Here is a 12636-nt window from a genome sequence, read left to right as displayed (position 1 = left end):
TCAGCACCACGATGACATTGGTTACTGTATCCCTCCGCCGAGCTCAGTGACATGATGGTCCCACACAGGGGGAGATGCTGCGGGAGTCAGCGCGAGCTGCTGTCCTGGGTCGCGCTGATGCACGACAGGTTTATCTGTGCGTTATTATCACTGACTGCTAATGCGAGTTTTAGCAGACTGTGGAGTAACACTGTTCCTCAAAATTCAGAAATAAGGGCAATGAAATGATGGGAGTCTGATTTCCCAGTTTAAATAGGTTTTTATTAAAGATTAGCCATAATTGCCATATCAGAATCAGAATACTTTATTGATCCCTGGGGGAAATTATTTATATACTCCCTCGTTATGTTGTATCCAGTTTAATCACTGTCTGTTGTCTCTGCTTGTTTGAAAATTTACCTTTAAGGATGGATGGCTTACCTACTGCAAATCAACTGTACCTACTGGGTACAAATAACCTGAACCTTTTATCTTTATCTTTCCTGCATAAACATAGTACATACTAGAGCATCCCACACTTCCAGATTAAAAAAAAAAACCTTCATGTTCACTGCATGTAAGATATGGTCATTTTATTTGTTATAAATTTGTAAGACAGTCTAAACCAGTGATTAAAGTAAATCAGCAGCAGAGTGGATCCTGTATTATCTGCGTTGTGTGGTAAATGATACCTTTATTTAAAATCTGTTTACCCCAATTTTTAGTTTCTAAGTAAAGTATGCCCCTGTTTTAAAATCACTTTATTCAAAGAGCAGGACTGCAGAGGTTTCACCTCAAAATTTCTGCTTTAATCAAGTTCTCATTTTTATAGATGTTTTCAGGGACTTCACTCCTTTATTTCTCAGTTAAGAGGCAGATTTATGTTTTGTTAATGCAATTAGATAAAGGTATCTGCATTTCGTGAATTACTCTTGGGTCTGCTTTTCTTTCACAGATTTAATAAGCGGATCAAAAGGTGTGTGTGTGTGTGTGTGTGTGTGTGTGTGTGTGTGTGTGTGTGTGTGTGTGTGTGTGTGTGTGTGTGTGTGTGTCTGATTCAGTTCTTTCCAAGAGAGAGAGTAGATGTTGACTTTTGTTTGATTTCTGAAAACTGTTACAATTGTTGTTTAAAATGTTCTTTATGTAACCTAATTATGCCAAAGCAGAACATTTTCATAAAAGTATTACTCCTTAAAATTTGTGTGTATTCTATATGTCTGAAATGATTAAAAAAAATATTTCACTGGAATAACTTTTAGTAGAAGTTTGGAAAACATACATTACTTTTAAAACAAATGTGGCTGCTACATTAAAGGAAATAATTCCACGCTAATGACACATAACCAATAACAGTAATATTAGCCGTGTTCCTGTGAATTCTTTTCCAATGATCATCATGATGTAAAAATCTAGCAGACCTGTTCTGAACAACAGTCTGGGACTTTGTGACAGTTCCTTAGACCTTTCCTTTTAATGGACAGCAGGGAGCGACTCCTGTTGTTGCAACATGACTTCAGTTTGTGTAGAAGTCAGGGCTAAAACGGCCCCAGAGTTTCTTGCTCTATGACCTCTGAAAGCCTTTTCCTAATGAGTTTACGGGCTTAGTCACAGTTTCAGATCACAGTGAACAAAACATGAAGTCAGTTTTGTAAATGGTGGTCATTCTAACAATTAGAAAGGAGAATTATCCAGGGTATGTAGGGTATACTCAACACAAGTCTTCGTGGTTGGACTTTACCAACCATCTTGGTGGCTATGTCCACATATGAGGTGGGCCGGCATTGTTCATCTTCATGCTTGGGCTTGCTGATTACTTCTCCAATCACTTGATGGTAGCACACTCCAATCAGGGCTGTTTGTGTTTTCATGTTGAATTTGCAGCAAATTTTCACAAATGAATGATCATATATATTATTTAGAACAAGAAAGAGCAGCAACCCTCAAAATAAAAAACAAAGTGAAACAAAACTGGGGCAGGCTACAAGAGAAAACAAGTACAAAACACAGATCTGGTCTCTTCTAGATGTTTCCAGTTGGATAGGCAATTGAGCTTAAACTCTGAGATAATTTTGTAAGTGGGACCTGATGGGCACCGATTCTCCGTCACACTTGGGAAAGCGGTGGGTCTTTAACTGATTGACTGAGGCCACTGAATCCTACACACTGGTCCTTTAACACAAAATTAGCACCTCTTTAACCTGAACTCAAAGAGCAGATGCTTAAATCAAGAGTTAGCATTGTTTCTGTTTGACAGGTTGAGTTTGAGTGAGAAGGCAGTTAGGTGTGGGTGTTCACGGTTGATTGAAACTGTTATGACTGAAAAGGGAACAAGTTTGCAACAGAATTTTCATAGAGTGCAAAGCCGTGCAAGGGTGAGATCCCACACTCGCCCCTGCGTGTGGTGTACCTAAATCTGTCTCATTCAGCCAGAATCAAAGCTCTACAAGAGACATGCTCCTAGTTGCCTAAACAAGAACAAAATCTCCCAACTCAACATTAGTTTTTAAAGTTTAAGCACTTCATCTCGCAAACCGTAAACTTAAAAGCAGTATGTAAACAGCTACAAATCACCAACGGAACGAGGTGTCATAAAAGCCATGTGTGAACCTCATGAGGAGCAAAGAGGGGTGTGCATCACCAGGGCTTTCCCCTCCCATCTTATCCAGATGTTTTATTGAATGGGGCCTGTTCCACCTAAACTTCAGCTTCAGTAAACTTTGTCCCAGAACCACCCACACACTTCTGGCACTGTTCTCACTGATTCATGTAAAAAACTAAATAGACATGAGAGGCTGGGAAAGGAGGCCCACCAGGATATGGGAGGACAAATGTTTATTCCTTTGTTGCTGTGATTGTGCAGACTCCCTTTGGCTACATTCCGCACTGATATCTTGTGTTGCAAATTAAAATTAATATCTAGTCTTTATATCAGTGTTTATAATTTAAGTTTTAAGACTGTTTATTTGTTCTAGGGAAATAAAAACAGAGATACAAACTTCTCTTTAGACAGTAATCTGGCTGCTTCTTTTCTTTGAGAGATGTGAGTGGTCGTGTGCGGCATGACTTGCTGTGACACATAAAAGCTCAGTGTTGGTGCTGTGGGTTTCTAATTTCTACTCATTCTTATAAGAGGTTTTAAATGTGTGGGAAGGAGAGAAGCAGTCGACCTCCAAAGCAAGCTCATTTAAAAGCACACACATAGCTGGACATATTGTGTTTTTTCTATATAGCACACGTGATGCACCGTAGCGCATACAATGTAAATATGTAAGTTTTAGTGCATCATCTGAGCAGTACTGCTTTAGATTAGGACATAACATTGCAGCTGCAATAGCATGCACAAGTTTTTTTAGATTGTAGAGCGTAGAGAGCTACCATCAGGGAAAAGAAGAGCAATGGAACAGATGTCATGGCTCCTGTAGAGCCCTGATCCCAACATCATAAAGTTAAGCTAAGATTAAGATGCTGACAGCCAGTTTCCCAGATATAGATTAAGTCTAGTCCTAAACTCAAAGAAAATGTCAATGAAGTTTTGGAAAGAATGTGTGCAGGTGCAGGCTCGAGGTCTTCATTTTTTCTGTCAAATCAGCCTCATTTTAGTCGTGGTGCCTAAAACATTTGCGCTGAACTGTTTAAGGGTGCATCCCAGCAAACAAAAACATCTCAATACTGCTGCATGTGAACACTGGTGAAGGCTGCACATTTATTCTGAAGTCACATCTGGCACCAGCTTAGACAGGGTGACTTATGGGGTGCAGTGTAATGATAAATATTAGAGGCTTCACATTCTTCATCACTCGCTGACAAGTGGCCGACAACAAGCTGACCCCCGTGTTCACTGGATCGCTTTGATAAAGAGAAAGACCCGTATTTTTGCTCATTTCTAATCAGCACTAAACCTGTACCGTGGATTCCCTCGTCTCTCACTCTGAGACAGATTTTGACAAACCGCAATATGAATGTAAAGCCTGCGACACAACGATCTTAAAATGATAAAACACAGTCACTGATGTGACAGCAGGGCAGTTATTATTCTTATTAAACACACGTATTACAAGCTAATTAACAAAAATATGTCAAGTCATTACATGTTTAGACCAAGTGAACCATTTGTTACATCTGGCACAGGCTGCTGATCATTACACGGGTACAGGGCTGAGTTTTTTTATGAAGCCCCCCTGAATTAATTTGAGAACATCCACACTGTGTCAGTCACCTGCTTCACTGCCATTCATTTTCTACTCAGTTACCCCATTAAAGTAAGTAGATTTATTGATAAGCAATTGGACATAAAGGATCCAAGCAAACAGAGCACAATGAACTCAGAAGATTGTAGACGAGAGATGATTTCCACATTGTGTAACTGAACATAGTGCCTCATATGATTTATTACCACCTGAAACACCGCTGAACCTACTTAATGATGGAAACTGCAGGGCTAAATTATCAACTTGTTGAAAAAAAAATACTTTATTTGAATATAAATGTATATTGAAGTAAAACCAAAATGTCTAGAAAACATGAGTTAAAAACATGTTTTCTCATTGAGGATCCACTGAGAGCGCTCCTACCTTACATTACTAATTGCAGGCTGCCACCTGTTGGACAAACACAGATCACCCTGAACTTCCGATACAATTTTATTTATAAAGCACATTTAAAACAACATTTACCAAAGTGCTGTACTTTAACACAGACACCACAGACGCATGCACAGATACAATAACAATCAAAAAATAAAATGTCTGAAATGCTGTCATTTTGTTAAAATGTAAAGTGTTACATTTTAACCGGGCAAGTAAAATGTACTTGATTGGTGCACATTCGGTTTATACCAAGGATATTTTTCTTAATGATTAACTATTTACATAAATAAACAAATTATTATTCTTTGTTTATTGAAGGCAAAGAATCACAGTTTTGAGAGCAGCCACACAATAATAAACATAGCTAAAAGCCTAAATATCTACAACTCTCGCTCAGGGTTCAAGCCAAGCAATGAAACTGAGGCGTACTTTACAAATCTGCAAGAAGGGGGAAGTGGAACTCAATCCACAGTTTACAGGGCTCGTCCTGAGAAAGTTCAGTCCCTTCGATTCTTCAGTCTAGTCTTCAGGACAGAGGGGAGTTACTGGTTAGCAGATGTCAGTGACCTCTAATGAACATAGTCAAAGGAGCTTGCAAGGAAAGCGTCTGGACTTCTTTAAGTTGCTTGAAGAAGTTTCACCTCTCATCTGAGAAGCTTCTTCAGTTCTAAGGTCAAATGGTGGAGAGTCCCAGATATAAACCCAGTTTCACACCTTGGCTCAGGCGATTAGAGGATCATCAGGGGGTCCTTTTGTCCCTCTGTGGGGGGGTCACTCCCACTAGGTTTATATCTGGGACTCTCCACCATTTGACCTTAGAACTGAAGAAGCTTCTCGGATGAGAGGTGAAACGTCTTCAAGCAACTTAAAGAAGTCCAGACGCTTTTCTTTACAAGCTCCTTTGACTACGATGACCTGGATGACTGAGAACCTTCACAGACATCTAATGAACATAAGGTGTTGAGAGGTCAGAAGGCTTTAAAAACATGCAATAAAATCCTGAAGGCAAGAGTGAAGGCAGGCCAGGAAAGGGGCGATACGCTCCAAGTTACAGGTTCTAGTAAGCAGGCAAGCAGCAGCATTTTGACCCAATTCGAGGAGTGAAAGTTAGCATAACTCACACAAACATAAAGGGCATTACAGTAGTCAAGGGGAATTGCAATAAAACCATGTATAACATTCTCAAAATTACAATAAGAGTAGAAGGACTTGACCTTAGAAAGATGCCTCATTTGCTAAAAACCTTAATACAGGATTAATCTGTTTATTTTCACACCGAGGTTATTTTTGAGCACTACTAGGTCATGACCTCAGTCCTGCTTTTCATTAAAGCTTAAAATAATTTAAGGGCATCCAGGCTATGATGTCACCCCCTATAACCTAAGTACCTCACCCAACAGGAGAAAGGTTCACAAGATAAGGTGATAAAATATTGTTTTGTTTTTAATTTCAAATATGTCGCAACCATTTAAAGCAAACATCAAATAAGTTAAAAGAATTTACCATTATCGTTATAGAGATATTTCAGGCATTGTGAGCAAACGTGCTCATATGGCATTTTTGTGCCATCTTAAACACATAGTGCATGTACACGAGGGTACGATATATCACAGGGCTCTTGCTAGTGTTAGGTCAGTGTAACAATAAAACTCAAAGGAAGGTTTCAGTTCAGTTCTTTTTTTATTTCAAACATATACATTCACCAACGTTTCATAAAATCATTCCATACAGTTGTTTGAAAAGGAGTAGGCAGAAGTATATACTTATTTAGCCCTACCCCCTCAGGTTTACATCCTCATCATCTAAATTTGAACAACAAAAACGTATACAATGCCTTCAACTTAGAACATAACATCTCAAAACAATATTTTCACATCCCTCCAATTCCTTCCTACATGATCTAACCTAGCTGAGGCAAATGCATGCCTGTTTATCTGAACACATCGTAGAAGCATGTTAGAGGCTGATGTCACTGTTTTGCTATGTGCTACTGCCAGAAAAACCCCACCCCTGTTCTCTGCTGTCCCCATTTTGTTGGTTTTGAAAACACGAGGGCACACATAAGAAGACAAAGTAACCTTCTAGCTTTACTGAGGCCAGAAGACAGTCACTGAACAAGCTTGTGTCAAGCTAATTGGCAGGATCAGAGGAAAGGATTTGTTATCATCGTGGGTATCTGATCAGAATGAAAGAGAATACAGCTATCAACACTAAAAGGCAAACAAAAACACTATTAGGCTTCAAGTCTTTAACTTCCAACTTAGTTAAGGATAAATAAAGTTATTAGTTAAACCAACTTAATCTGTAGAAGTGGAAAGAGTGGGGAAGAGCAGAGTTCCTAAATAATGGAAATGAATGTGTTTATACAGTATTATTGTCTTTGACTTGAGTGTTGAGTATGAGGGGTTATGGATTTCTGTTTTAGTTTGTTTTTTGTTTTTCACGATTGTTCTTTTCCTTTAGCATTTATTACATCCTCTGCATATCCACTAGTTCATGTTCCTAGGTTATATTGTAGTCGAGTCCATGTGCCTTGGTTATGTAATATTTATTTGTCATCTTTTGCGATCCCTTTCCGTTTCCCCATTCATGTCGCTGTTTCTGTCTGGTCTCTCTGTACAGTCTCCATGGTTTCATCCAAGTCTCCATCTTGATGTTTGGTGTTCTCATGTTTTGATTACTCCCCGTTTTATTTTGATTGCCCCTCGTCTCTTGTGCACTGTGTTAAGTCTTCTTCCTTTGTCTTGTTTTACTCCAATTAGTTTCAGCTGTGTTCCCATCTGTCCAATAATCTGGTTGGTGTGTATGTATTGTCTGAGTGTCCCTCTGACCTTTGTTACTTCTTCCGTCATGCCTTGTGCTCTCTCACCTTGCTTCATGTTTAATGAGGTTGAATCTTTCCGTCTTTATTTGAACCTGCACAGCATTTCTATTCCTTGTCCCCTATCTCAAATATCCCAATATGTGGTCTACAGAGTGGTCAGCGCTGTGAGGTCTACGCAAGTCTTCTACTCTGTACAACAGACCTGAAGAGATGCAGAAAGTGGTTAAAGCTCATTCACGACCTCAAATTTGATGAAAGGTGGCATTTCATAATTTCCCCACTTGAACTATTCCCTTTAAAATTCTCAAGTCTATTTTGATATTGTCTTCCTTATTTGGGAGAGCAAGAACACCCGAACACATCTGAGTCAGAAGGTGGCACGTGCATGTGGGATGCTAAGGTAAATAAATGCATTTGGAGGCTTCAGAAATTGTAAAATAAAAAAAAAAAAAAATAGAAGTGTTGTGTGCTATGATTGGTGCAAACCAGTTATCAATACTTCAGACCCTGAAAAAGTCAGTTTTCAAAGAAATTTTTTATGAATATATATGAAGAAGTTAAGGATTGTCACCCGTATTCTACTCATTCACTTTCAGAAAAGTTCATATTAATTTAAGCAACTTTTGAATTTCTACCTTGTCAAGTTTAATAGTGTAAAAGTTCAGAGAGAGCTGAATACCAGCAAGCATTCTCCAAATACCTCCAGTGATTAGTCCTGTTAAACGATCTTGCAGGTTTTGTGAACTGCTGTGGAAGATGTTTAACATGATGACATCATAGCTGACATTATAGCCAAAGAGCCAGATGAGTATTGGAGGGGGATAAAAGAATATTTGTTTTAATAGTTTTTATTGCACCAGTCCTTAAGGCACATCACACTGTAAGGTAAATCCCCAGCAGTTTTTTCACTTCCTACACTATTTGTCATTCAGAAAATAATTGTATTAAACATACCTTTCTAACCTACTGCCCTGAATGAGCCTGATAATTCAGGTTAAGCTTTAAATATACTAAGAGTCATTAAAAGCTTAAGTACTCCGGTAACATTTTTCATACACAAAAATAAATATAACAGAACAATTAAGTAATGAAAAAGGGTTTAAAAGCTTTTTTTCACGTGAGTAGTCTTGCAAGACCAAGTTGTCGGGTCTATATGGTGCTATGCTAATCCTAACCTTAATGCCACAGGCAAGCAGGGATCACGTGACTGGCATGCTGACTTACAATGAATGCTGCTGTGTGTGTGTGTGTGATGTGATTGATATCCATGCTTGTAACTGCTACATTTAAACTTAACCTGAATTAGACTTCTTAGACCAGAGTTCTCCTGGGCAGTGGGTCTCAAAAATGAAAAATATTGAAAGAAGGTAGGTCAACAAAAGCTTTTTCAAAGGAATATATCTTGAAAAGTGAAGCTAAAACCTCAGAGAGAGGACTATGTTTTTCCAAACTATGAACCATTCAATTTTGAGGCAAACTGGGGACCCACATTGATTTAGGATGGAGTGACCCACAGGCCCATGAATGCCACCTCTGGGAGACGTTTCCTGGAATCATCCTTCTTACAACTCTTTCCATTCCTTGTTTTTTGGAGGCATCTTTACACACTTCTTAAAATAGGCTGAACATCTGGACCTCCATTTCATGGAGGATAAAACTTCTCTTGAAGTTCAAGAGGTATGCCTGCACCTGAAACAAAGAAAATAACTGTTTTTAATTGCTTTATAAAAACAAAACAAAAACAAAAAACCCAACAACTGTACTTTAAACTCTGACTGCCTCCACTCTAAATTAATGATAATATATACAGATGCAATAGAAATGCTCTAATAATGGTATTAGGCTCAGTCTAACAGTTTAAAGTCAGCTGCCTTAATATCCAGAAATGGAAAAGTTGGGCTACTTTTTCCTTTTCTAAGTAATTTGCTTCTGGAAGGTTAGTAGTTCTAGTTCTTGTTTGTCTTTCCTGCCGGGTCATCACCAGTGTAAATTATCTGCCTCCATCTAACCCCTCCTTTGCCTTCTCCTCTGCAACAACAACCCTCTACATGTCCTCCTTCATCCATGAACATTCTCTATGGTCTTCCTCTTTTCCTCCTACCTGGCAGCGCCATCTTCACCGTCCAACATTTTCACCATCCCTCCTCTGCACATGTTTAAACCTCTGTCCCTCTGCTACACTCATTTCTAATGCTGTCCATCTTGGTTACTCACAATAAAACTCTTAAAATCTTTAACTTTGTACGATCCTGTCTGACACTCTTCACCCCCAGAACACCTTTGACGTACTCATCCACCCAGCCTCTACACCAGAGAATGGTTAGTTGTTTGCAGATCCAAATGGAGAATGCAGGAGGGGGAAGGTTAAGAAAGCAACGATAGAAAAAATAAAACATTAAGGCAGAATCATGAAAATAAGCAGAAACTGACACTAAAGCTTAAACTTTTTAAAATGTGGCAAACAAGAAAAAAAACAATAACAAGCAAACAGAATATGAAATAATAGCAAGAATTCAAAGTTTATAACAGAAAACCCAAGGACTGTGACTTTACCTTACAGCATGGTAGAACAGTCAAGTCCACATCCCAACACTCTTCACCTTGCTTCCCTTCCGCCTGGTCTCCTGCAGAAACAATATATCTGCCTTCCTCCTGTCCATCATATCAGCTAGCTAATTTTAAACACCCTACTCTCACCTCCGTATACCTACCTTTCCTTCTCTCTTGTTGCCTCTTCCCCATAGCCTATGTGGTTAGAAAAATACATGGAGTACACCAAAGGTGGAGGATTCTTTGTGATGTAGAAGCAAATTTTATTTTGGGTCTGCATTTTCAGAGGCAAGATATGAAGACTCATATGTACGTTTAATATTGGTACTCCTTCACCAAAGGAGTAAAAACGAGAAGGAACAACACAACGCCACCAAAATAAGAGTAAACACCAGCACAGTAGCCCTTCCCACATTCAAGGTTTGCAGAGAAAAAAGTTTTAAGAGCGATGCTGAAGTTGCCTGCTTTCTGCTTGAAAGCTAAGTTAACAAGTCAGTGCAAGTGTTGTAGCAGATATGAAGTTTAATGGGTAATTTCTCAAAAAAAAAAAAAAAAAAAAAAGTCTTACAGCCATACAACAATGTGGGGGAGAAAGGGACCATCAGGTTATGCCAAAGAAAAACAACAAGAAAACATCGAAGAAGAAAAAAAAGTCTTAGTCCTCAGCTTACAAAATAAGCTCAAACATTACATGGGTGGCAACAACCTTCTTACCTGGTGTGTTTAACAGAAAACAGCCTACATGAGGAAATGCACAGGGTCCCCCAGACTTTAGACAAACAAAAGAAATGCACCAGAGCAGCTCAACACATGTGCCAAGCAACCCTAACCAAGGAGAAAAGAGCCCCCTCTAGCCACAGGTGAGTTTCCTTTTATAAGGGTGTCCTCACTCCCGGTTGGTCCATTCAAAGCCTCCTCCCTCTAATTAGGTGGAGATTCCCAAAATGACACCAGCCTGCAGTCTACCTTGGGAAATGGCTAGCAAAAGGAGAGGGAGAAAACAGGCAGTCTGCAGACACATAACAGTTTTTTAAACATCTTTCATCCTGTGATGCTAGGATTCTGCGGGAGGGGTAAGAAAATAGAATTCAGTTGTTTGCAATCTCCTTACATTTGGCAGTAAGATTTTCCACAGTGTACCTTTAAAATTTTTGTAAAGTTTGTAATGAAGACCAACATGGATCAGTTATTTATATCATTAACCTTTTCCTTGCCCCTACTAATATACTAATCACAGATGAACACAGACATTTCCCTGCTGCAGTAGTTTTACTTACTACGTACTCTATTCATTATAATCAGAGACACTTTCATTCTCTGGGCTCTGTATTCTGGACAGGTGGGAGATGGATTTAACTGAGCCAGAGCAAATTTAATTGTACGTAGAATTCAGTTTTATTTATACTCTGCCAAATTACAGTATAAGTCATCAGAGGACAGCTTACAGTGCTACAGAGAGAAACTGAAGAAGTCCCTTGAGCTGTGGTGAGGGGAGAGCAAAGACTGAAATGAGGACCTTGATCTGAGAGTAGAATCTGCTGCCATGATGATAAATCTGCATCCCCTGATTTGAAAAGTGACACACAAGAGATTAGCACTGATGATCCCCAGTGGATATTGTCTACATTAAATTAAAATAAATGCTAAAAAATAAGAGGAATATAAATGTAAATGTGAACAGTTGTGTTTTCTGTCATTTCTGTCATTTCTGGATTCTCACAATGGTGGATATGAATATTAAACACGGCTGTAGTTTCAGATAACGAGGTCAGTACATGTATGAGTAATCCTTATGAGCCAAACACTTCAGTCTGTTCCAAACACTCAGATCCTGACGTTTTTTTTGTTCTTGTTGTTGTTGTTGTTTCCCCAAATCTTGGCTCTGTAAAACGTCACAGAAGGCATAACCATAATATGGTCAGGATCACGGAAGCCCCTCCCAGTTGCTGATGAAAGAGGTAGCCAATCAGAAGAAAGTTTCTTTAAGGGAAAAGCATTAAAAGGCCTTATTTCCGACGGTACATGAACAGAAGGTCTGCATCTAGACCCAGCGTGAGATAAATAAGTAACAATATAAACTGCGAGTCATGCAAAGTATCCGTATTCAGTACCTAACTGTCTGGACAGCCTCTGCCTGTTGGCTAAGATCTGATCGGCGCAGCTGTTTCAGAATGATGTAACTGGCTATAAATTGGAAAATGCGGTGTTTTATTGATCATTTGCTTTCCCTGCTGCACCTACAAGATCTGTAATATCTCAAAGAGTCGACATGTGTCATTTTGTGTCATCACTGTATTTTATCATTTGCAGTTTTGAGCAGATGGAGATCACAGTGGATAAGAATATATTAAAGAGCTTTCTTGACTTGACTTGACTTGATAAACAGAGCGTTATTTTATGCTTTATTATGCTGTGTGCATCATGCATCACTTGATTCTATCAGCAGATCTGTTTTTAATCTAACGATCTGAAACAACTGCAGTGAGAGCTGCAGGAGCAGATGGCAGGTGTGGTGCAGTCTATGTACCATTAATTACTCAGAGGTAATTCAGGGCTTGTCAAAAAATGTTTCTTCAGGTAATAACGGGTAATCTTGTTTGTTTCTGTGAATTATTTTGATGAATAATTACTTTTCCATTACAAAACAGCTTTAAAGACAGCTTGTTATTAACCTGCAGTTAAATACACTTACAGATG

General features: G+C 38.9%; 1 long non-coding RNA gene across 1 annotated transcript; it reads right to left on the bottom strand.

Annotated features, from left to right (window-relative positions):
• Positions 1-8253: 8253 nt before the first annotated feature.
• Positions 8254-10819, bottom strand: LOC146583265 (uncharacterized). The gene is made up of 4 exons (XR_014893111.1): positions 10654-10819; positions 10101-10134; positions 9943-10013; positions 8254-9078 (listed from the first exon to the last, which is right to left on the bottom strand). It is a non-coding gene; the product is annotated as an uncharacterized LOC146583265 (long non-coding RNA).
• Between the last annotated feature and the right edge of the window lie 1817 nt (positions 10820-12636).

This window comes from Mchenga conophoros, linkage group LG1 (assembly GCF_057382185.1).
Source record: "Mchenga conophoros isolate Kocher_MC1m ecotype Shallow Benthic linkage group LG1, M_conophoros_male_GT1.1, whole genome shotgun sequence".
NCBI lineage: Eukaryota > Metazoa > Chordata > Actinopteri > Cichliformes > Cichlidae > Mchenga > Mchenga conophoros.
This window is presented reverse-complemented; position numbering and strand designations above follow the sequence as displayed.